The sequence below is a fragment of the Microtus oregoni genome, unplaced genomic scaffold (assembly GCF_018167655.1).
Source record: "Microtus oregoni isolate MIOR12 unplaced genomic scaffold, Mior012 000050F_003, whole genome shotgun sequence".
NCBI classification, from domain to species: Eukaryota; Metazoa; Chordata; class Mammalia; order Rodentia; family Cricetidae; genus Microtus; species Microtus oregoni.
In genome coordinates, this window is record NW_024543227.1 from 1,116,774 (window position 1) to 1,139,965 (window position 23,192).

The 23,192-nt window shown below is 42.2% G+C and overlaps 3 long non-coding RNA genes and 1 other non-coding gene across 4 annotated transcripts; all 4 read left to right on the forward strand.

Annotated features, from left to right (window-relative positions):
* The first annotated feature begins 5,352 nt into the window (after positions 1–5,352).
* Trnaa-cgc lies at positions 5,353–5,424 on the forward strand. The gene has a single exon. It is a non-coding gene; the product is annotated as a tRNA-Ala (tRNA).
* Positions 5,425–6,035: 611 nt separating this feature from the next.
* LOC121436820 lies at positions 6,036–9,384 on the forward strand. Its single transcript, XR_005972838.1, has 4 exons — positions 6,036–6,189; positions 8,356–8,393; positions 8,962–9,068; positions 9,319–9,384. It is a non-coding gene; the product is annotated as an uncharacterized LOC121436820 (long non-coding RNA).
* Positions 9,385–9,490: 106 nt separating this feature from the next.
* Positions 9,491–10,157, forward strand: LOC121436801. The gene is made up of 3 exons (XR_005972809.1): positions 9,491–9,551; positions 9,884–10,019; positions 10,109–10,157. It is a non-coding gene; the product is annotated as an uncharacterized LOC121436801 (long non-coding RNA).
* Positions 10,158–14,499: 4,342 nt separating this feature from the next.
* LOC121436812 lies at positions 14,500–22,331 on the forward strand. The gene is made up of 3 exons (XR_005972827.1): positions 14,500–14,555; positions 17,273–17,367; positions 22,090–22,331. It is a non-coding gene; the product is annotated as an uncharacterized LOC121436812 (long non-coding RNA).
* Positions 22,332–23,192: the final 861 nt, after the last annotated feature.

Consider the following 23,192-nt stretch of genomic DNA (forward strand, 5'->3'; position numbering starts at 1 on the left):
AGGTTGAGTAACTTGCTCACAGTCACACTGCTGTGAAGTGGAAGGGCTGAGATTCAAATTCATGAAATCTGGCTTTAAAACCTGCCCTCTTAAGCTTGCTACCATAACCAGAGCAATGCAAAACTAAAATTATACCTCCACTGCTTCAGGTCTCAGTTACTATGTTCATCATATGTGAATAACAATGCTACATGCTTGCACAGCATTATGAGACATAGTAGCTAGCATGTAAGAAAGTATCTGTCACATAGTGGGCATTAATGTCATCTGCCTTTCCTTTCACACCAATCAGAACAGGGAGGAATGAGGGGACGTGGAATGAAGGCATAGTGGTAGAGGAGCTAAACACCCAAGTTTCAGGGTCAGATGCTTCTGTTCCAGAAACTAGCCACGAACAGCCTGCAGATAGGTGGTCAGCATTGGGAAGACTTGAGTCATGGCCTCAGCCACCATATTCCGTAGTCTAAGGTCGGGGATGTCCATAGGTAATGACCAGGACTGTTGAGTCAAATCAGAGGATCCAACCCTTTATTCAATTTCTATATCGCTTGGAGCTGATCATCTGACTCTGGATACAATTCCTATAGCTGAGGGGGTGGGTGCCTTGCCTGGTGTCCATGAGCTTTCTTTAGCTGACTACGTATGACTCCCGGTCTCAGAGATGGACTTCAGCTCCTTTCAAGGAAGGATTTCCCAATAGAAGGGAAGGAGTCTGAATCTGATGGTGAGCTCTCCATTTTTTTTTTTTTAAAAAGTGTGTTCAGGTACTGTTAAACACAGGCAGAGGCCCACTGCCCCGGCAACCTCCTAAATCCACCGCAGCTATTTATTCAGGATCCATTGGCTGAGGCAGAGTGGAGGGCAGTGGAAAGCACGGAGTATTGTCCTAGTCTCCAGAAAGGGCAGGAAAGGTTTGGAAGGGAAAGCCTCACTACAGGCCTAAGTCTGCATGGTACCAAGAGGAGGTATGTCTCCCATGTTCTGGAAATGATGCAGACTTGAATGTTGACGTCAGAGACCTAGTTACAGACAATTGAGAAGGGGATTAGCAGCACATTGCTCTGTTGAGGTTAGGTAGAGGAGAAAGAACACCAAGAGAAAGGTGCCACTCCTGCCACAGAAAACTCGGTGGAGAAGGGGCATTTAATCCAAGCAGATCTATAACAAGTGTGGCCAAGAGGAGTTGGTAACATGGAAGACAGCACCTGGCATACAACAGGCACTTAGTAAGACTAAAGACTTAGCAGGGACTCCCCTCCCCAGTCTAAGGAGCGCAAATGGAGGGCCTCACAAAAGAACCATGGGGCAGAGTCCAGGAGCAGATACAACATGGCCCATATCTAGCGTGAGCGGGGTAGAAGAATAACCTACTCATAAACAAAAGCATAGCCTGCTGAAAAGGGCACTGAGAGCCAAGATTAGAAGGCAGAGTCCCAGTATACAGATGGGCAAACTGAGTTCAGCTAATGGAAAAGGACTGGCCCTGGAAATCTCTGCACATGAAGCTAGAGGAAAATGTAGGCCTGGCTACAATGGAGCTAAAATCAAGAGTGAATACACTCAAAATATGCACCAACAACCCAGATAACCTCTTAGTCCCAAAGGGTTCCCAGGCTGTTTGGTGTGGTAAATTGACTCTAGCTGGAAGCCTGACTCTTCCCATTGTCTCCCTCTCCACACCCCTTCTCTCTCTTTCTCCCTCCCTTCCCCCTTCTCCTCTTTCCCCTCCTTTGCTATCTTCCCAGAACCCTGCCCTGCTAAAAGGAGGAAAGCATCAAAAGTAAATGCCTTATTACAAAGCAGCCTCTGTTCATTGCCTTGGCTGTTGTTAGAGGGGCAGGGAAAGGTTCTGCCTCTGTTCATGCTTGTATGGGATCAGGAGGGTATGGATGAGGCAAAGTTTGGGACTCAGCTACACATATCTGTCTTCTCTTTGTCTCTTCACATTCAGCATGAAACCTAGAAATTAGAAGTGCACAGTGAGATGCACCCTGTTCACCAGCACTGTCAGATAAATAGCAACCGTATTTTCAGGTATGATATATTCCACATGTTGCATGAGATATAGATATATATTTATATGCACTTTATCATTTGGCACAGAAACTTAAATAAGTTTCCTCTAATTTGAAGTCCTACAATGATCTTCTCTTTTTAAAACTTTTCTCCACCCACCTTATTGAAAACAGATTCTTTTCAAGTTCACTATAATCTGAATACAATTTCTCCTGACTCCCTTTCTCTACTCCTCCCAGCTCCACCCAGTCTCTTTCATCCAGGTCCACTTCCTTTCTGTCTCTCATTTAAAAAAAAAAAAGGCTTCTAAGATATAACAACAAACCACAACAAAATAAAATATAATAAAACAAAAATAAAGAATAATGTTTATTATTGTATCTTGCATTCTATTTTCTCCACGTGCTAAGTGCTGAGATTGTAGGCATGAACCACCAGTCTTGGCTAAGAGGATTTGGGGAGTGGGTTCAATTGTTTTTTAAATTGATCAATTTGTTTTTTAAATTTCATTTTACATTCCAACCACAGTTCTCCCTCTGCTCACACTCCCCATGCCTCCCCACAGCAGCCCACACCTTCTCTACTCCTCCCGAGGGGTAAGGACACATTAATTTGGGGCAGTACCAAGTCCCTCTTCCCTGCATTAAGGATAGCATCACATCTCAACACAGAGAATGGGCACCAACAAACAAGGCTGAGCACCAAGGATAGATCCTGATCCCACTGCTGGGGGCCCCCTCAGATAGTCCAAACTTCACAACTGTCTCTCCACATACAGAAGGCCCATCTGAGTCCATCAATTACTGGAGAAGCCTCTATAATGATAGTTGGGGTAGTCACCAATCTGATAATAGGGGAAGGCCGGTTCAGGAACCCTCTCCACTACTGCTAGGAATCTTAGCTGGGCTCATCCTTGTGGATTCATGGGAATTTCTCTAGCACCAGGTTTCTCCCTAAAACCATAGTGACTCTCTCTATCAAGTTCCCTCTTACATTGCTTTCCCACTTCATTCTCTATGACCATCCTGTTCCCTCATGTTCTCCTTCCCCATTGCCTCTCCTTCATCACCTCCTCACCCCCAGTTTACCCAGGGGATTTCATCTAATTCCCCTTCCCAGGGCGATCCATGCATCCCTCCTTGGGGCTTCCTTGTTACCTAGCTTCTCTGGAGCTCTGGATCTCGGCCTGGTTACCCTTTGCTTTACATCTAATATACACTTAGAAGTGAGTGCATACTATGTTTGTCTTTCTGAGTCTGGGTTACCTCACTCAGAATTTTTTTTTTTAGTTCCATCATTTAACCTGCAAATATCATGATGTCTTTTTTTCTGAAATAAGAATAATACTCTATTATATAAGTGTACAGCATTTTCTTTATCCATTATTATATTGTGAGACATCTAGGTTGTTTCTAATTTTGGGCTATTGGGAATAGAGTGGAAATGAACATGGAATAGCTAGTGACCTTCTGGGATGTTGAAGTGTCCTTGGGGTATATGCCCCAAGTGCTATATGTGGAATATGAGGTAGTTTGAGTCCCATCTGGAGTACAAGTATTGAAGAGATCAGGATACAAGGAACCTATCTAAACACAATAAAAACAATTTACAGCAAGCCAACAGCCAGCATCAAATTACACGGAGAGAAACTCAAAGTGATTCCACTAAAATTACGAAGAATACAAGGATGTCCACTCTCTCCATATCTTTTCAATATAGTATTAGTTGACCTAGCTAGAGCAATAAGACAACAAAAGGAGATCAAGGGATACAAATTGGAAAGGAAGAAAAGTCAAACTTTCATTATTTCCAGATGATATGATAGTACATATAAGTGACCACAAAAACTCTACCAGAGAACTCCTACAGCAGATAAACACCTTCAGTAATGTGGCAGGATAAAAGATCAACACAAAACAATCAGTAGCCCTCCTATATACAAATGATAAAATAAAGAGAAAGAACTCAGAGAAACATCCCTTTTTGCAAGAGCCACAAATATATATTATCTTGGGGTAGCTATAACTAAGCAACTGAAACACCTATATGACAAGAACTTTAAGTCTCTAAAGAAAGAAACTGAAGAAGATATCAGAAAATGGAAAGATCTCCCACGCTCATGGATGCTCTTGCATAGGTAGGACCAACATAATATAAATGGCAATCTTACCAAAAACATTCTAGAGATTCAAAGAAATGCCCATCAAAATCCAAACACAATTGCTCACAGACTAATAGAACAATATTCAACTTCATGTGAAAAAAAAATTACAATAGTTAAAACAATCCTGTACAATAAAGGAACTTCCAGAGGCATCACCATCCCTGAATTAAAACTTCACCATAGCGCTGTAGTGATAAAAACAGTTTGGTATTGGCATAAAAGCAGACACATGAACCAATGAATTAAATTAAAGCCCCAGGTATTAATTCCTCTGGGCAATGTGCCTTACCTTCTCTGAGGAGTAGATGAAGGTTGGGGGGACGGGTAAGAAGAGGGAATGGGCTGAGGAGAGGGAATAGAAACTTGGATGGTATGTAAATGAAAAAAATAGATTGTTTTCTTTTTAAAAATACTCACTTTTCTAACTCATCTGAACATACATGAAATATTTATTTAATGATTTTGTATATTGAGACATATACTAGGTGATGTATGAAAAGAGGACATATTTCAGAAAACCTCTCATTTTTGAAACTTACAAAGCATGCGGTGAGATACATAAACATGCAGAAAGTGACAGCACCTTAGGGTTTTGTGAACCAATAGCTACCGCACATTTAGTTATTGCCATAAATGGAGTGATGGACAGTATTGGCAAAGTTAAGAAACAAAATGAGCGGCCTGACCAAGATTATAAAAACTGCCTTTCAAGCCCGGAAACTAAGGCGTCTTTTAAAAGAGAAAGGAGGTATGCTAGAGAGGGGTTCAGGAAGCTACTCATACTCTCAAATATGACCGCATATCAGCAACATATTATTATTAATTCCCCATGATACTGGCATGTTGAACCACCTGCAAGTAAAGTTGAAGTAAAATTGATGGGACTGAGTAATTCAAAGTATCATTCATTGTTAGCTTACCATGCTTCAAAGAGCATAAGGTTTGCTCTTATAATTGTTGTTGTTATTATTTTTATTGTTATTATTTTTCCTTTGATTGAAAATAGATTGTTTTCTCATGCAACAAATGTCCCAAGAATCCTATCAAAGCACTAAACTCAACCTGGAATCCAGTATGCTCAAAGGACCTGATGCAGACCCTTGCAGAGACTCTGAACATTGGCTCGGTTCCTCTGACTTCACAAGGGCTTTGATGAAGCTGTTATCAGGTGTGGGGATGTAGCTCAGAGGTAGAGCACATGTTTCGCATATATGAGGCCCCGGGTTCGAGCCCTGGCATCTCCAAAACAATACTTTTAACCTTTGATTTTCTTTTTTCAGCATGTTGATGTGCAAGGTGTCCCAGAATTTAAAGTCCCGTGATGAGGTTATATATGCATAGCTAATTATTGGATAAAATTGCTCATTTGTCACCGTGACAGCAATGTTCATCTTTGTGACGACATTTCCATAGATACCACCATGGTCTGGTGAGTACAATGTGGTCGGGCTTTTAGGGATATGCTTTGTTCACAGAGCGGAAAAAAAAGAAAAGCTCTGCATTCGTAGTGGGGACAGTTTCTCTAATGGGTATGCTTTCTTGGGTGAAAACAAGGGTGAAGAGTTCTTCCTTTGAGAGGAAGTAAGGGAGGGCTGGGCGGAGCCATTCCTGGTTACTAAGGGGGAGGCAGCATTGCGGTTGTCATAGAAACCGGGGTCATTATGGCGACTCTTTTCAAATGGCGACCGGACGATGTCCTGGAAAGGAGCATTCAGTTCCTGGTGTTTGGACTGAGTTGAGCTTATGGATTCCCGGAGGGGAGCACCAGAATCTTTCTGAGGGTTTGGAGGCAGATGCAGGGATTCCAGACCCAAGTAGGACCACTCCTACCTCGGGGTTTGCAGCCTGTGTTTCTCCGGAAGGAGAGAGACTTGGGACCATTCTGCCTCCTCCTGTGCTGTTCTGTACAGGGCTGTGCTGGAGCCATTGTCCAGGAGGGGAGTTGTCGGAGAGTGAGCAGGAGGGAAATGAGGCCAAATGAGCACTCTGTGATCCCGACTTCCCACTCTGTGCGTGAGATTGCTCGCTGACATTTGAGGTTTTCCGTATGTTTCATAGAAATGTTAGAAATGTTTTATCAGATATATGTATTTCTAACTTTTCTCCTAGCCTCAGACTTATCATCTCAATTCTCATCCATGTCTTTGGAAGAACAGGAGATTTTAAATTGTAAGATCCCACCTTCTCTAGTTCTTCAATTACGGTTTTTATTCGGTGTCTTGTCTGCGAAATCTTTGCCTGGCACCCAGTGACAGGGATTTTCTTCTTGTGTTCTGTTTGACATTTATAGGCTGATTTTTATATTTTTACATCTGTAATTTATTTTGAATGGTCTTCACATATGATACGATGTAGGTCCTAGTTTATATTTGTGGGTTTGGATATACACTTGCCTCAGTATTGCTTCCTGAAAGGCCATCTTTATGCATCAAATTGCCTTGTTTATTTGTGAAACATCAGTTCTCCAATTATCCAATCATGGTACATATGCCAGTAATCCCAGTGCCTGGGAGGCTGCAGCAGGAGTATGGTCAGTTCTTCTCAGCACACACTACACGCACTACACACAAGCTTGATGCCAGCATCAGACACAGGAAAAATGTTGACTCGATATAGGCAGTGGTCTGTAAATGTGTGGATGTGAGCGTGGAATGTTGGTTTTGGACTTTTTCTTGCCAACTTTGATTCAATAGCATGCTGGTCCAATTACTGTAGGTTCAAACAGAGGTCTCCTATCAGGCAATGCTGTTCTCTAACATTTGTCTGTTTCTAAGGTTTACACAAGCTATATATTTAGTCTAAAATGTTTAGAGTTATCCACTCAATTTTTATATTTATTTATTTATTTATATTTTTTTGGTTTTTCGAGACAGGGTTTCTCTGTGGTTTTGGAGCCTGTCCTGGAACTAGCTCTTGTAGACCAGGCTGGTCTCGAACTCACAGAGATCCGCCTGCCTCTGCCTCCCGAGTGCTGGGATTAAAGGCGTGTGCCACCACCGCCCGGCTTCCACTCAATTTTTTTTTTTTTTTGGTTTTTCGAGAATTTTTAAAAAGAGTAAGTGCTATTTTATTGTTAGTGCATCGAATCTGTAGCTCAGTTTTGAATCAACAGACATCTTACTAATAATGAATTGTTTGAGCTGTGAACATAGTTGTCCTTCATTAAGACAGGTTGTCTCCAATTCAGCAATGTTTGGAAATCTCTCGGCCTATCAGCACTATGGATCTATCTGTCGGGATAATGCACAAATATTTGTACTTTTTGATTCATCTATAACTGCTATTATTTTTTAAACAAATAGATACGTATTGTTTTTTGTGTGAACAAATTATTAAATCTTCTGTAAACTGTCAGGAAACAAGTGTCAATGAAACTTACAAAGGATATTTTTTATTGAAAGCATGGATTATCCCATGATGAAAACGTTATTTGATGTGTAATGCAGTTTGTCGCTATTTTCTTATCGGCATTTACAGGTTATTATTGACAGTCGGAAAGAAATGAGAGAAATGTCCCAGAGACAAGTCCATGGCCATCGTCACAGGAATCTCATTCAGACCACATAATTTAGTAGCTCTCACCATCCTGTGTGTGGTCAGAGATGAATCTGTTGTAACGTGATTGTACCCCTTGAGCTCTCAGTAAATACCAGGAATCTAGGAGAGTGAGAATGAGAGGTGTCGTGTGTGTGTGTGTGTGTGTGTGTGTGTACAGAAATTCCTTGGCAGAGGCTGGTCTGCAAAGCCTGGTTGATTGACTCTTAGACCTGCAGTGATATGGAGATGGTGGAAGTCATAGTCCCAGGGCCTAATTACAATTTCCTTTGTGTTCTCTTGAGCCCATGAGTAGCCACTCCTTGGGCCCCCTGTGCTGGACTTACTTAACACCTTGTCACTAACAGATGACGTTGGACCTGACATTTAAAATATCAGAATATGTCTCCTTAACAAAGCTCTAAGCTTCTGCGAGTCAAAGTACTGTGTGTCATCACATAGCAGCTAGTAGCTGAGGTTTCTCTGCTTTACCATAATAGTCTACTTAATATTATCTCCAATGCACTGAAGGAGAGTCTATAGTTTCTTCATTCTGTTATAAAAACTTCATGAAACTGTTTCCACATTGTAACATGCAATTTGTACTAACATAAACCTGTCTCAATCATGTTTATTCACAGATATTTGATTCCAGAATGAACTCACTTCTTCCTTCGAGGTGAGAGCTGTGTGTTTACATTGAATATTGTTAGTGTGTATTGTGTATATACTCATGCTTGTGCAAATATGTCCCTGGATATATATTGTGAAAGTTAATCACTTACTGCTGTGATAGGTTATGTGTTATAATTCTCCTGGTCCTCTTCAATGATGACCTGGTGTGTAGTACACTGCTTACTTATCTCCATATTTCTTTACTCATGTGCTGACTTATATCAGTATGGCTCAACACCCATTTTCCTAAACTGTTTTCATCTATTGCCGTTCTCTATTTCCATGCTCCATTTGTCCCAGTATTGGCTAGAGGAATCCATTTAAGATGGCATCAATTAATATCACAAATTCACCTTACGCTTAGGAGCTCACAGCCCTGCTTCAGGGAAAGTTTGCCCCAAATTAACAGCTCTGCTCTGGTAGGGGAGGGTTACCCCAGCCATGTTGTTACAGCTCTCCTTAGATCCTCAGAAGAGTAACAACTCTGCTCTGCTAAGAGAAACTTTTCCAGTTCTGCTCCCCTCTGCTCCAGTTGACCCCAGTTGAAGTCATTGCTTCTCTGTTCTTCTTAGACAAAGAGGGTCTTACCCAAGCCTCATTCAAGAGATTCACTAGGAGGGAAGAGTCCAGGAGGTGGCTGACCCTGCAAGAGTGGGAAAGGCAGCTCCCAACTGAACAGGTACAGGGTGGTTTCATGCTCAGTCATTAGCTTGTTTTCCTGCTCTGGGATTGGTTCCTTTTATGCTGAGAGATTGGTTAGTTTGTTTCGCTGAATTGGTAAGTGGAAGAGTGTGTTTCTGTGGCTTTGGTTTCAGGGGCAAAGTGTGTTTATTTCACTGGCCTTTTTAAAACGTTGGGCTCTGGTTTCAGGGCCAGTGAATTGATTCTAGTCTCAGGGTCAGTGTATGTTTCTTTTGCTCTGGTTTCAGGATCAGGGTGTGCTGCTTTGGACAGAAAGGGGTGTTGTTTCTCCTAGAAACAGATATGCAGTCCATTGTGGGCCAGCAAGTGAGTGCTGAGAACCCAGCCCAGGTCTTCTGTAAGAACAGCAAGTCCTGTTAACCATGGGGCAATCTCTGAAGTCCAAGTCACCAAATATAAAACGTAATTTGTATTTTTCCACTTTTCCCCATAATGACAATAGACATCTTCTTATACTCAAGTAGGTATAAGTTTCATTATTATTTACCAATCCATAAAGTTTCTTTATGTTACTTAGGTTCTCATACCCAACCACTGCCCAACCCTGTCTGCAGAAAAATACAACAATCTGATATTATAGACAAATTTATATATGCTGGAATGTATTAGGATAGAACCAGAGTTTAGAGACATCTGGCCTTCATTCATCTTGAATATATGTTTAAATTTATCTCTTTTGTTTCCCATGATAATTGTTCATTCTTAATACTAAATAGTGTAGCATTGTATAGCTACACGGCAAGTTTTATAATTTAGTTTATTTCATGTGTATATATGCTTGCCTACATATAGGTATGAAGAGCGCATGCATGCCTGTTGCCCATGGAAGCCAAGAGAGGACAATGAATCCCTTGGCACTGGAGTTAACAGTTGAAAACTGCCATGCTGGTTTTGGGAAATGAGTCTTTGCCTGTTGCCTGTTGCTGAGGTTGTTTTCAATTTCAGTGTCTTGTATATAAAGCTGTTGTGAACTGAAATAAATAAGTCTTTAAAAGAAAATATGTCCTCTTTCTCCAGGTTATATATTTGGGTTGTGATGGCCAGATGACAATTAACATATGAAGAAACAGAAAAAGATTTTTCCAAGTTATCATCCTGTTTTCCATGGCCACCAGCAGTGGGTATGGGAGAGTCATCCTCCACAAACTTGCCAGGTCTTTGTATGACAAGTCTTTATTTCTGAGTATTTTATGGGGTTGTCTAGAGTCCCCTCAGAGTCACCTGTTGATGGAGGAAGGTCATTGGCTAATAAAGGAACTGCCTTGGCCCATTTTATTGGATAGAAGATAGGTGGGAGGAGTAAACAGAACAGAACGCTGGGAGGAAGAGGAAGTGAGCTCAGACTCCACAGCTCTCCTCTCGGGGGCAGAAGCCTCAGAGAGACGCCATGCCCCGCTCCTGGGCAGACACACGAGATGAAGCTCCGACCTAGAATCTTCCAGGTAAGACCGGTGCTCACAGATTATTAGAGATGGGTTGATCGGGATAACAGAATTAGCCAGTAAGGTCTAGGACTAAAGGGCCAAGCAGTGTTTAAATGAATACAGTTTCCGTGTAATTATTTTGGGTAAAGCTAGCCGTGGGGGCGGCCGGGTGCCGGGGATGCAGCCCCGCCGCCCTTATTACTACAACCTGTCTCTCTTCCCTAAGTGTTAAGGATGTTGCTGCTGTATGTTTCTCTGAGTGGAGCATCTACTCACCCTTCTGGTCAAGTTTTATTTCCTGAATTGTCTATTTTCTTAGTGTCTCCTTTAGAAGCTTTCTGTATTCTGGATACAAGAAGACTGTCATCTGATATACAATTTCCCACATTCATTTTCCCAGGTAAGAAAAATATGTTTCTATCATATATTTGGAAGAATAGATATTTTCTCACTTTATGGAATTCGTAACACTCCAGTTCTTCATTTAATGAAAGGGGGTTTGCCATATCTAAGAAGTTTGTTTGTAATTCATGAACCTGAACATCCAATTGTATTCTGCTACAAGATTCATGTTTAGGTTGTAATTTGGACTTCTTTTAGGTTTATTTTCCCTATTTACTGAGGGTCTGCCTGTATGTCTGTGTGTGCCAAATACACGTTTGAGTGCAGATGCCCACTGAGACTAGAAGAGACTGTCAGTTCCCCTGGATCTGGAGTTACAGACATCTGTCACCCACCATATGTGTGCTGGAAACTGAAGTCAGGTCCTCTGCAATAGCAAAAGGCACTCTTAACTTTTGAGATGTCTCTCTAGTCCTCTGTAGATCATTTGTTCATTCTCGATTGACTTTTGTATCCTGCGATATACGATTGTCTATATTTATATTTGTGCATGGGGAGGTCTGCTTGTCCCAAAATAAGACAGAAAGACAGGGCATTGAAGGGGATATGAGAGGGAACACACAGCCCCTCACCCTGTAATCATTTTTACATTTTTCTGACATTCAAGAAACCTCAAGCCAACTGATAGAGCCAAAATTACCTGCAGATATGATGCAACTATTCCTAAAGACATCCCAAATAATGTTTAAAAATAACAACAAATAAACTAGAGTCTGAAGATAGGGTTCATTCTTTAATATCACTGGATGTCTTCCAGAGGATCCAGGGTTGATACCCAACACCTACCCGATGGTTCACAACTGTCTGTAACTCCAGTTCCGAGAGATCTCATAAAGTCTGGCACCCTCTGTGGGCATTATTAGGTACTCACGTGGTGCACAGACTTCCCTGTGGAGAAGCATTCAAAAGCAGAAAATAAAAAACGCAGTTATGCTTACTTATGGGCAGAATACTTGTAGCCTTGAGATGGATGATGATAGCACTCTATTCTCTCGCCTAAGTCACATAATCACCTTACAATTTAATTTACTGAAAGAAACTTTAAAAGGAATAAGCACATTTAAAAGCATTGCTTTTTATTTTCATTTTTTACTTTTTAATAACCTATTGAATATTTTTTCCTAATGGAAAAATAGAACCCATTTAAAGAGTAAAAATATTCTTATAGTTAATTTAAAAACCTGAATATAGGCTTTAATGTAATTTAATCTTGAAATTTTCTGAATTACATTCTTTCAGCAATGTAACTTTAGAGCCATAAAAATCCTCCCATTTCTCCCTCTCCCACTGTACCTCCCTCCCTGCCCACCTCACATACCCTTTGCAATGACACCTAATCTCAAGTCTCTCTCCAGTCCACTCTCAGGCCATCATGCAGGAGCCATCCTTATTCTGTGTGAGCTTCTATCCACAGGATTAATAAGCTCACAACCTTTGCTTCATCCTGGCTGTTTCTGAAATTCTTTACTGCATCCTAGATTCATCTTTACCAGGGTCAAGGTCATCAAAGCGACAGGGTTATCCTCAGGCTGCTGGTCACTGTGCTGGGCTGTACCTCCCTACCACTTATGGGGAGTCCCAGAAAAACTCCGTGAAGCCAAATGTCTGCTTCACTGAAGTGTCTTTGAGTCTTTGCTAAAGGTGTCCCCTCACACATGTGTGACTCTTCTGTCCCCTTCATATTCTTTTCTGTCTTATTGTCATTTCCAATCAGGCACACTGTCTACATTTCCCTAGGTTTATAAGGAGTTTGGAAGTCAGGTGTTCATCCTCCGAGTTTGTTCCTTTATAAGGTTGTTTCAAGCTGGGGTTCTCCATATTCACTGTGAATTTCAGGATAAGCCCATTAGTTTATGAAAAGTCTGTTAGAGTTCTGTTGGTATTGCACTGGATCTATAGGACTGTATGAGGAGAACAGACACCTGTATATTCCATCACATGAAGATGATTGTAGCGTGAGTTCTAATTGGTCTTAATAATAAAATCTGGAGTCAGATATTAAGTGGTTGGAGCTATAAGATCAGAACAGCAGAGCAGCCAGACACTAGTTCTTTCCTCGACAAAATCCTCAGACCAAATGGAGCATCCTGTCTCTACAAGACCTCAGACTGACTGCCTGGATCTCCTATCTCCTCCCACCTTATATTCCTCTCTTTTCCCAGCCACATTCCTTTCATTCTCCATCTCCCTCGTGCTGGGATTAAAGGTGTGTGACACCAAAGCACTTTGATGAAAGATGTGAGTCACCACTGCCTGACTCTGTTTCTCTTTTAGACTGGATCAATCTAATGTAGCCCAGGATGGCCTTGAACTCACAGAGTTCTGTTTCTTAAGTGTTGGGAAAGGTGAGTTCCAACACTGCCTGTCTTCTGTGGCTAACTAGTGGCTATCTGCACACACTGATTCTCAGGCAAGCTTTATTGTCATGGAAGAAACAAAATATCGCCACAGTCGATGAATCTATACATCTTTACTCTCAGCAATGAGTTGTCCCATTCAGTGTCTAGGCACTACAGAGAAGTGGGCAGAGTTTTCCTAATTATTTCATATTTCCTGATGCTATCTCCAGTGACAGGGATTTTAAATTACAGCTTCCACACATTCATTTCACTGTGGTCAGCTGTCTGTGTTAAATTTAGACAGAGTTATTGATGAATCTTTTAGGTTAAAATATTTAATTACATTCTCTATGATGAAAATGTCTTTGATGCTAACATATATTTGCTGTGTTTAAAATTCAGTACTTTGAAGTTGCAAGTGAATTATGAGAACAGAAACAAATGTCCAACACCCAGTTTGGGGGAAAATTTCTAAGGCAGCCACAGGTCAAAGGTTTGCCCCAATGGCATCTTTGGAATCATAGAGATAGTCCTTTACCTCCCAGCTAGCTCCATCAGGGAGGTGCTGAGATCACGGTGGAGAGAAAGAAGGGGATACATGTGAAGAGTTAGGTATGTATGTGTAACTCCAGAAAGGTTTGTATTATGAAGAATACTTAGGTAATTATTTTCAAAATATCTAATATTATTCTCCCCAACACAAAAAGGAAAAGGTTAGTACCCGTGTGTTTTCCCTCTTGTTTTCCCATCCAGTCATGCAGATTTTAGCAGTGTTGCTGTGGACTTGTACAGAGGGGTGTTTTATGTATGGTTCTTTCCATGTTTATTATAACCATGACGCCTGCTAAGTGTTGCTCTGATGCCTACTTCCCTGTGCAGTTACTAGTATACAAGAATTGCTTGTCTTTGAGTAATGTTTCTCTTTTATGTTTTGTTTATTAATGGATTTACTCATGCGTTTGTGTCTACTCAGAAACACCCATTTCTTAAAGGAGTACTCCTTTGTCATCATTATATACTGTGATGCTTAAATTATCCCATAACATGCCCGTGGGAGTACATTCAAGTGGACCTGCTCTTCATTTGTTATCTGTCTAGAATTCTGGATTATCTGACCACCCCAGGGAAGAAAGCCAAAAGCAAATGCTTCTTGTCAGTGATACTTTGTGTCCTCTGCCTATCAATGTCAGGTCTCTTCTATGAGAAGAACAGCAGGATTGCAGAGAGAACACGCAGAATGTTGACAAGAAGCTGACATGAGCCCTTGTTTCCAGTATGTGAGTCATCATTGCCACCAATGTGAGTGTGTGTGTGTGTGTGTGTGTGTGTGTGTGTGTGTGTGTGTGTGTGTGATGTGTACATGGGTGTGTATAAAGGGTCTGTGAAATGAACAAAGAAGAGGAAGATGTCACTGCACATCTTTGACTTGACTGGATGCAGACAGACTACTCCATCCATATATTCAGTACAGTAGAGTGACAAGATCATGTGGGACTCACCAGGTGAGTCATTTCCTTTTCTCTTCCCATCTGTGTGACCAGCAGCTGGTCTGTAATGCCTTGTAGGAACACATCCTGTTGAGCAGGTCGCAGCAAAGAGGAGCACACTGTGAAACAATGGCATTCATAGACTCCCCAGATGACTGAACCCTGTAGGGGTCCCTTTAAATGACCAGGACTGAAATGGAAGCAATCCCCATCAGACCATTTCCCCGAATGGGCCATGCATGACTGCATCACATTTGGAGGGATTGCTTATTAAGATGGTAGAAATCTGGATCCTCAACAGACACTGAATCATGCTTATTAAAATGGTAGATATCTGGGTCCACAGCAGACACTGATTCAAACCCTAGGAAGTGAGTGTGGCATAGCCACTTCTTTCTGATGGCTGTCCATGTTAAAACGTATTGCTAGTGTGTTTGATATTCTGTCTTCCAGGATATGAAGTCACAGACTGCTTAAGTGCATGCCATGTTCTCTTGTTACTGCCTTAAATACCTGTGTGTTGCATGCCATATCAAATAGACAAATCAATTCCTTCGTGTACATTTATCCAGATATTCACATAGTGGCCTCTTTAGTGAACACCTTGTTCCTGCACTGTGAAGACTAGCACGGGTCCTTGTATATCGTGTTAGATAGGCAAACTGTCAGTAAGCAGAAGAAATCAGTAATCACAGCAATTCCGTGTATTATTGGCGCTTTAAAGATCATAAAGGGGACAGGAAATAGTTGTGATGGGGATTGTCGTATGTGATGTTACCCCCAAAGGTTTCAGAAGTTAGCATGTGATCTGAGTCCTGAATGGCAAATAGAAGCAAGACCGTGCACAAACCAAGTTGTGGGCGTGCTTGCTTCCATGGAGAACAGTGGATCTAAGAGCAGAGAACAAGGCTAGTTGCCAGAACCTTGAAGACAACGTGGACACTGCTTGGGGATAGGACAGAAAGGAAAATGTTGTCATTGTCAGCTGTGTATGACATTTGGATTATATGATCTGTGTGGAAGGTGAGTTATGGAATTGTCATGATATGTTTCCTTTTGGTAGAAGGTGACTTGGCACTGAACAGAGAAAGGCCTGGGGAGGGCGGAATGAGGGATTGTGTGGAGACAGTGGAGATGGTTCCGAAGACAGGGGAGGGATGGAGGTATGAAAGAGGGATGAAGCCATGCTGCAGTGATCAGCAGGAGAGCTGCCCTGTGCAGCCTTGTCTGGGAGAGGGCAGATAGCACCTGGATGCGCTGTGCATTTTCCTTGTGGAGACATTGCTCTAACATCTCTGGATTTGTCTGACCACATGGAGACACGGTGCTTCCATTTACTGACATCAGTTATTCCACGTGTATTGACACAGGATAGTTTGAATACCCAAACTAGTCATTGTAAAACTTAACAATTTGATAACGAGTTGCTGATGAATAATTTTCAGATGTAAAGTTTTCTAAGTACAGCTAACTGTAGCATAATTTCCAACAGAATAAGAATCTAACATTTGTCTCTTAAAAAGTGAACCCAAAATTCAGTGTATTTTTGAAAATGGCTGTTCTACAGCATGTACTGCTCTTGGCAGGTTTACAGATGAAGGAAGTGAGTAGGTTTTAGGCAGAGTTGAAGTGAAATCAGTCTCTAAATTCTGCAGCAACTGTTTGTCCCTATTTCTCCAGAAGAAGACTGCCTTTAGAAATGCTTATTTTTGACAGCAGGGAATGGAGCAAACATTCACAAGACAGAGGCAGTTGGATGTCTGAGTTCAAGGCCAGCCTGTAATTCCAATTGCATATATCAACATTAGTCTGTCACATATGCAGGAACTTGTGACTGGTATTTAAAGCAGGTATTATCACTAAAGACCCCCAAATTAGCACATGAGCAGTGTGATGCTCTCAATTCACAGAGTGGGAAGCACAGCTCAGAGCAGAGGGTCTCACTCTGTTTTCTCCTCACAGAAATTCCCAGCCTGTGTTTGGAGAATGGGTCCAGGACATCCTGGCTCAGGGAACCAAAGTTGCTGGGGCTAGGAAGGTCCCACATCTCTCTGACTCTAGAAAAGTGGTTCAACCTGTGACTTGACCCCTTCAGCAAACGTCTATCTCCAAAACTATTTCCATTGTGATTCTTACCTGTAACAACTTTACAGCGATGATGAAGCAACAGAAATAATTTTCTGGTTGGGATCACCACGCATGAGGGACTGTATTAAGAGTCACGTCACAGCATAGGAAGGCTGAGAACCATTGCTGTACAGACATCCAAACGCAGAATCCGGCTTCTCAGATATCTCTGGGATCCCTTCATCATTGTCCCCATACTCCTAGGGAGGCACAGCCCCACATCAGGACACATACACTCACATCTCCGTGCAAGGGAAATCCTGTTCTTCTTTCTCCGTCATTTCTATTTCCACACACTATGCTATATTTCCAAATTTTCTTTTTTTATGTCTTCAGCACTGAGCTTAAGGATGTGTCTGATTCTTTGACCAACCTTTTTCCTGTTTTGTGATTCTTCTGCAGGGTCTGGGTCATTGGCTGTGCACACACATCCACAGACAGTACAACAACAGCCTCTAGTCCCTTGTTGCTGACCTTTGGGAAGCTGGGCATGTAAGGTAGGTTTGCTGGCAGGAGACTTGCTCTCGGGAACAGGATGTCCTTGCCAGAGGCTGGACTCGAGGATGCTACAGCACTTAGATCTGCCCAGCATCTGACGGCCCTGTCCCAAGCTCTTCACAAATGTGGTGGGAGCACATTTGGGGATTTTTAAAAGTGGTCCCTAGACACTGCTATTGCTCCCCTGGCTGTGCACACATTCCCAGCTATATTCTTGATTTCTCTGGTAGCTGTTCAATGAGAATGCTATACCATGAAAAGAAATCACTGGTGAATTTAAAAAGCCACAGTATGGGGACTGGCGACATAGCTCTCGTGGCAGAATGATTGCCTAGAATGGAAATTGCTCTGTGTTCTTTGACCCTCTGGGCATGTTCACCCTCACCTGTAATACCAGCACTCAAGGCGTAGAGGGAGGAGGAAAGAGACAAGAGAGTCATTACTGTTTATGAGAGTATGGCTCCCAGCCCCCATGGCAGATAGCTCACAACTGCCTTTAACTCTAGCCCCATCAGGAGTCAATGCCTCTGCCAATCATGTGCATACCACAGACAGACAGACAGACATAATTAAAAGTATAACTAAAATCTAAACAAGAAAAAAAAAGAAGCATCAACTCCAGGTCATTGACCAAGGGGAAAACACAGTGGAATTTAAAATATGAACATTATAAAGGCTAACGGAATCTAACAGTCTACAGTCTGGCAGGGGAGATGACTCAGTGGTTCAGAGTGCATTCTATTGTTGCTGAGGATCCAAGGTAGTTTCCAGCATCCATTTCCAACATCCTTGAAGGACCATACCTCAGCTCCAGGAAGGTATGACCTCTCCTGACATTTGGAGGCGCCGGAATTCATGTGTACATACACATAGGAATATACACAACGTAATTATTATTAAGTTATGTATATTTTAAAATTATGTACAAATTAAAATAATTGTTGTGAAACAATGAAGAAAAATGGTCAAATGCCAGGCAGTACTGCGAACAGTTTTCATCAGCGTTAGGTGGCAAATGCGTGCACTTTCAGCTATTTGAACACTGGGGTTACACGATCATTACTGCTAAGAAGTTTCAGAACAGCCTTAATAGCACAGAGAGGCCCTGCCTCAAAATGAAAACCAAACAAAAACCAGAAATATCTCAGAAAATGTGAAATTTCTTAGGAAAACAATCTTAGAGTACATGGTTTTTCAAGAGATGTGGATCATTATAAAATAAATTTTTGCAGGGAAATCAATGATAAAATTACTTATTTCGTGGGAATTCAACCATATACATGTAGAAATGGAATGAAAATGTTACTGGGCCGAGAAGAAAACAGTAGCATTAAGAATGTGTTTACATTAAAATGAATACTTGAGCTGGGGCAGTGTGGTAAGCTGGGAGGACCAGCAGCACTCTGAAGGCTGAGGGAGGAAGGGGAAGAGTCCCAGGCTGGGCTGGGCTGCTCTGAGACTCTGCACTAAACACACAAAATAGTTAGCAGGACTATTATCATTCCATTCACTGTGGGAAAGTTTCAGCTTAGTTCTGTCATGGGAAACCATCCTCTTTTCACTGGATGTTAGGCAGAGCCCTGTGTGTCCCTGGCAGACACATTAAAGATTACCATCCCCTAAATGGGGAAGTGACTTCCTCACCACCACATACAGCAAGGCGCACAGAAAATGGCGGCTGGGACTCTACTCAGATAGCTCACTCTCTGGAGATTTCCCTGCAGACAGCCCTGTGCCTTAGGGGTAGGAATAAGCCCGGCGACAGACACAGATTTCCTTATGGTAGTACATGTGCTTTCCGGTGGTGTTTCAAATTTCGTATCCAGGAAGGAAAGTACTTTAAAGTGTAAACTGAGAAAAATGCTTGTGCTCGGGTGGTAAAAGTGGGGCTGGGGAGACAGCTAAATCAATAAATTGCTGGCCTTGTGGGCATGAGGCCCTGAGTGTCATTCACAGAGAGCATCATCAAGAAAATGAAGTTAAACTACAGCAGGAAAAGTAGTAGGTGTGGTGGGACTTGCTTGTGTGTGAAGGTGGAGGCAAGCCTATCCCTGGAGTGTGCTGCCCAGCCAACCCAGCCTGCCTTGCGTGTTCCAGGCCAGTGAGAAACCTTGTCTAAGAAAAACTTCAGGGGGATGGCGCCTGAGGTACAACACCGGAGGCTGCCTTCTGTCCCCTGACCACATGCATGTATGCATACAATTGCAGAAGCACACACATATGCACACGGGCACACAACCACACACTGGATAAACGATGTTTATACCTTCTGTACTTTAGAAGTAGTCATTGTGTTCCGTTTCTGGGCAATGAAGTAGAAGGACAAATGGAATCTACTCTCATGCTCTGTGCATGCCTGTGTGCATATGTGTGTGTGTGTTTGCACACAGAGCTCCACCATCTCTATCTAATGAGGCTGCTTTATGTTAGCCTTAGACTGGGATTGGTCTCCAATCTCGGGTTTACATTTGATATACCTAAGATGTCAAGGTTTATGTACCAGGAAAATATACTGAAGTGAAAAAACACTGCTTTATCTCCAGAGGTAAGGTCCCTTCAAGTCCAGGTCACAGCCAATGTTCCCTCCCACCCAAACATAGACGCCACTGGGCCCAAGACTCTCACTGATGTAGTCCCCATTATGGCCAGGAGGTGGCATTCAAACTACATGCCTACATTTATTTTCTTTAAAGGGGCTGATGTTTTATGGAATAGCAATGCGTTTTCAGTGTGTTTGGAAACTTGATACAATACTAGAGCAGTTCCATTTATGGATTGTAGCAACTGTAGTGCTCCACAACTCACTTCATCCTCCCTGAGTGTAAAGTGGGCAGTGCACACGGGATACAGAGTGGTGCTCTGTAGAGAATATGAATGTGGTGGTCACCTTGAATCCCCTGACACTGGAATGGATGGATTTCCTAGACTTTCCATCTCCTCTCCAGAGGCACCAGATGAACACAGATGCCATCTTAAAAGGATTCCTCTAGCCATACTGGGACAAATGGAGCATGGAAATAGAGAACAGCAATAGAGGAAAACAGTTTGGGAAAATGGGTGTTGAGCCATACTGATATCGGTCAGCACATGAGTAAAGAACTATGGAGATTAGTAAGCAGTGTACTACACACCAGGTCATCATTGAAGAGGACCAGGAGAATTATAACACATAACCTATCACAGCAGTAAGTGATTAACTAACTTTCACACATATATATCCAGGGACATATTTGCACAAGCATGAGTATATACACAACACACACTAACAAATGTCAATGTAAACATACAGCTCTCACCTCGAAGGAAGAAGAGAGTTCATTCTGGAGTCAAATATATGTGAGTAAACATGAGTGAGACAGGTTTATGTTAGTACAAATTGCAAGTTACAATGTGGAAACAGTTTCATGAAGTTTTTATAATCACAGAATGAAGAAACTATAGACTCTCCTTAAGTACATGGGTGATAATATTAAGTAGACTGTTATGGTAAAGCAGAGAAAGCTCAGCTACAGGCACTAGCTGCTATGTGATGAAAAGCAGTCCTTTGACTGGTAGAAACTTAAAGCTTTGATAAGGAGACATATTCTGATATTTTAAATGTCAGGTCCAACGTCATCTGTTAATGACAAGGTGTTAAGTAAGTCCAGCACAGGGGGCCCAAGGAGTGGCTACTCATGGGCTCAAGAGAACACAAAGGAAATTGTAATTAGGCCCTGGGACTGTGACTTCCACCATCTCCATATCACTGCAGGTCTAAGAGTCAATCAACCAGTCTTTGCAGACCAGCCTCTGCCAAGGAATACCTGTACACACACACACACACACACACACACACACACACACACACACACACACACGACACCTCTCATTCTCACTCTCCTAGCTCCCTGGTGTTTACTGAGAGCTCAAGGGGTACAACCACGTTAAAACAGATTCATCTCTGACCACACACAGGATAGTGAGAGCTACAAAATTATGTATGTCTTTTGCGTGTGATATCTGTGACGATGGCCATGGACTTGTCTCTGGGACATTTCTCTCATTTGTTTCTGACTGTCAATAATAACCTGTAAATGCTGATAAGGAAAGGGGGAGAAACTGCATTACACATCAAATGAAGTTCCCATCACGGAATAATCCATGCTTTCAACAAAAAAGATTATATCAGACTTAAGAGTTCCATATGTCTTCCCAGGGCATATGCCTTTGAGGTTAGGTTATGCAGGGCCTCTCATTTAATAAATTATTTTCCTATGATTGTGGTCACATTGAGAAAACTACTTTGCATTCATCTGCAATTATTAATCGGCTTTAATACTTTCTTGTAATTCTCCTTCAATCCATATTTTGCTGTGTGACTGAAATATAAGTATGAAAGATTTGCATTCTCCTAATGAATTTTACACATAACATTACTTCATGTTTTAAAATTGTTTTATTCCACTTTAGTTTTAGTTCTTTCTTAAACGTTAAGATTATAACTCTAGATTTCTAATAATTCGTTCCTGGATGGTATGTGTTTACTTCTTTTTAAGTGTTCAAGTTAACATTTTAATGCCTTTGTTTCAGATATATGTCTTGAAAAAAGCAATCATTTTAGAGTCTATTTCAGTCAGCAATAAGAACATCGGTTATTTTTGGCTTTTGTTTTGTGTTTGGTAAGTTATGTCCATTTACATTTTTTACATTTATTTGTCTGCCTATTTTGTGTGTCTGGCAAGGCCATACATGATCTACAGTGTACTTGTAGAGGTCAGAGGACAACTTGCAGGAGTCATTTCTCTGCTTCCACAATGTGGGTCCTGGGGATCCAACTGAAGTCATCAGAAGCAGTACTCGGGCTTCTATTACACTTTAATACGATCTACATATAAGGTGAGTCACACAGTATACCTTTTTGTCCAACATATTTACTTGTAAACTTTCATTGCAATGAGTCATTGAACTTGTTCATGGCCTCTAGTTTCTGGTACACTATCATCATGGGACCCTCAACAAAACTCCTCTAGGATATCCTGCAGTCACCCCACGTAACAGAGATTCTGCAGGTATTGTTCCCCAGGACCAGTCAATTCCAGCATTCCAGTAGGCCTTAGATGGTGTAGATGTTAGGATGGGCCAAGCCAAGAACCCCAATATGGACCTGGGTGGTAGCTGAGCTGATCAGCTGCCTGCCTAAGGATAGGGCCGAAGCCAGCTCACCTATGCCCATGGCACCAGGCCCAGTTTTCCAATGCCCATGGTGAGGTGTGGGACTAGCTCTCCTGTGAAAGTCAGGGCCAGCTCTTGACACAATGTCCACCAAAGGGCAGAACCAGCTCACTCTGGCCCTTGGATATCATCATTCATGGCTCTTAAGGCCCCCTGTAGTAACATGGGCCACAAACATCAGCACATACCCTAGCTCTGGTAGGACCATAGACCCAACATGATCCTGGCAACAACTCGTCCTTGATGTCACCATTTCCCGGGTGGTTTCACAGACCACACAGATCAGGATGGCACCAGCTGCAGCAAAGCCTTTGGACACCAACGTGGCCTCAGGTGGTGGCCCACACCTCAGGCATCCGCATGGCCTTCATTGGTAACAGGAGTCAGGAAGACAAAGACCCTGGCTACTGCTGGGTCACAGATATGGCCCTGGTCAGCAGCTCAGGCATGGACAACACCATGGCCCAGGTTGGCAGCTCGGGTCTCTCAGATCATTGTCACTCCAATGGCAACACAGCGCTCAGATCCCAACAAGGCCAGAGGACACAGCCCAGACTCCAGGCTCCTGTGTGCCCTTTGGTGGCAGCGTGGACCATGGATGTTAACATAGACC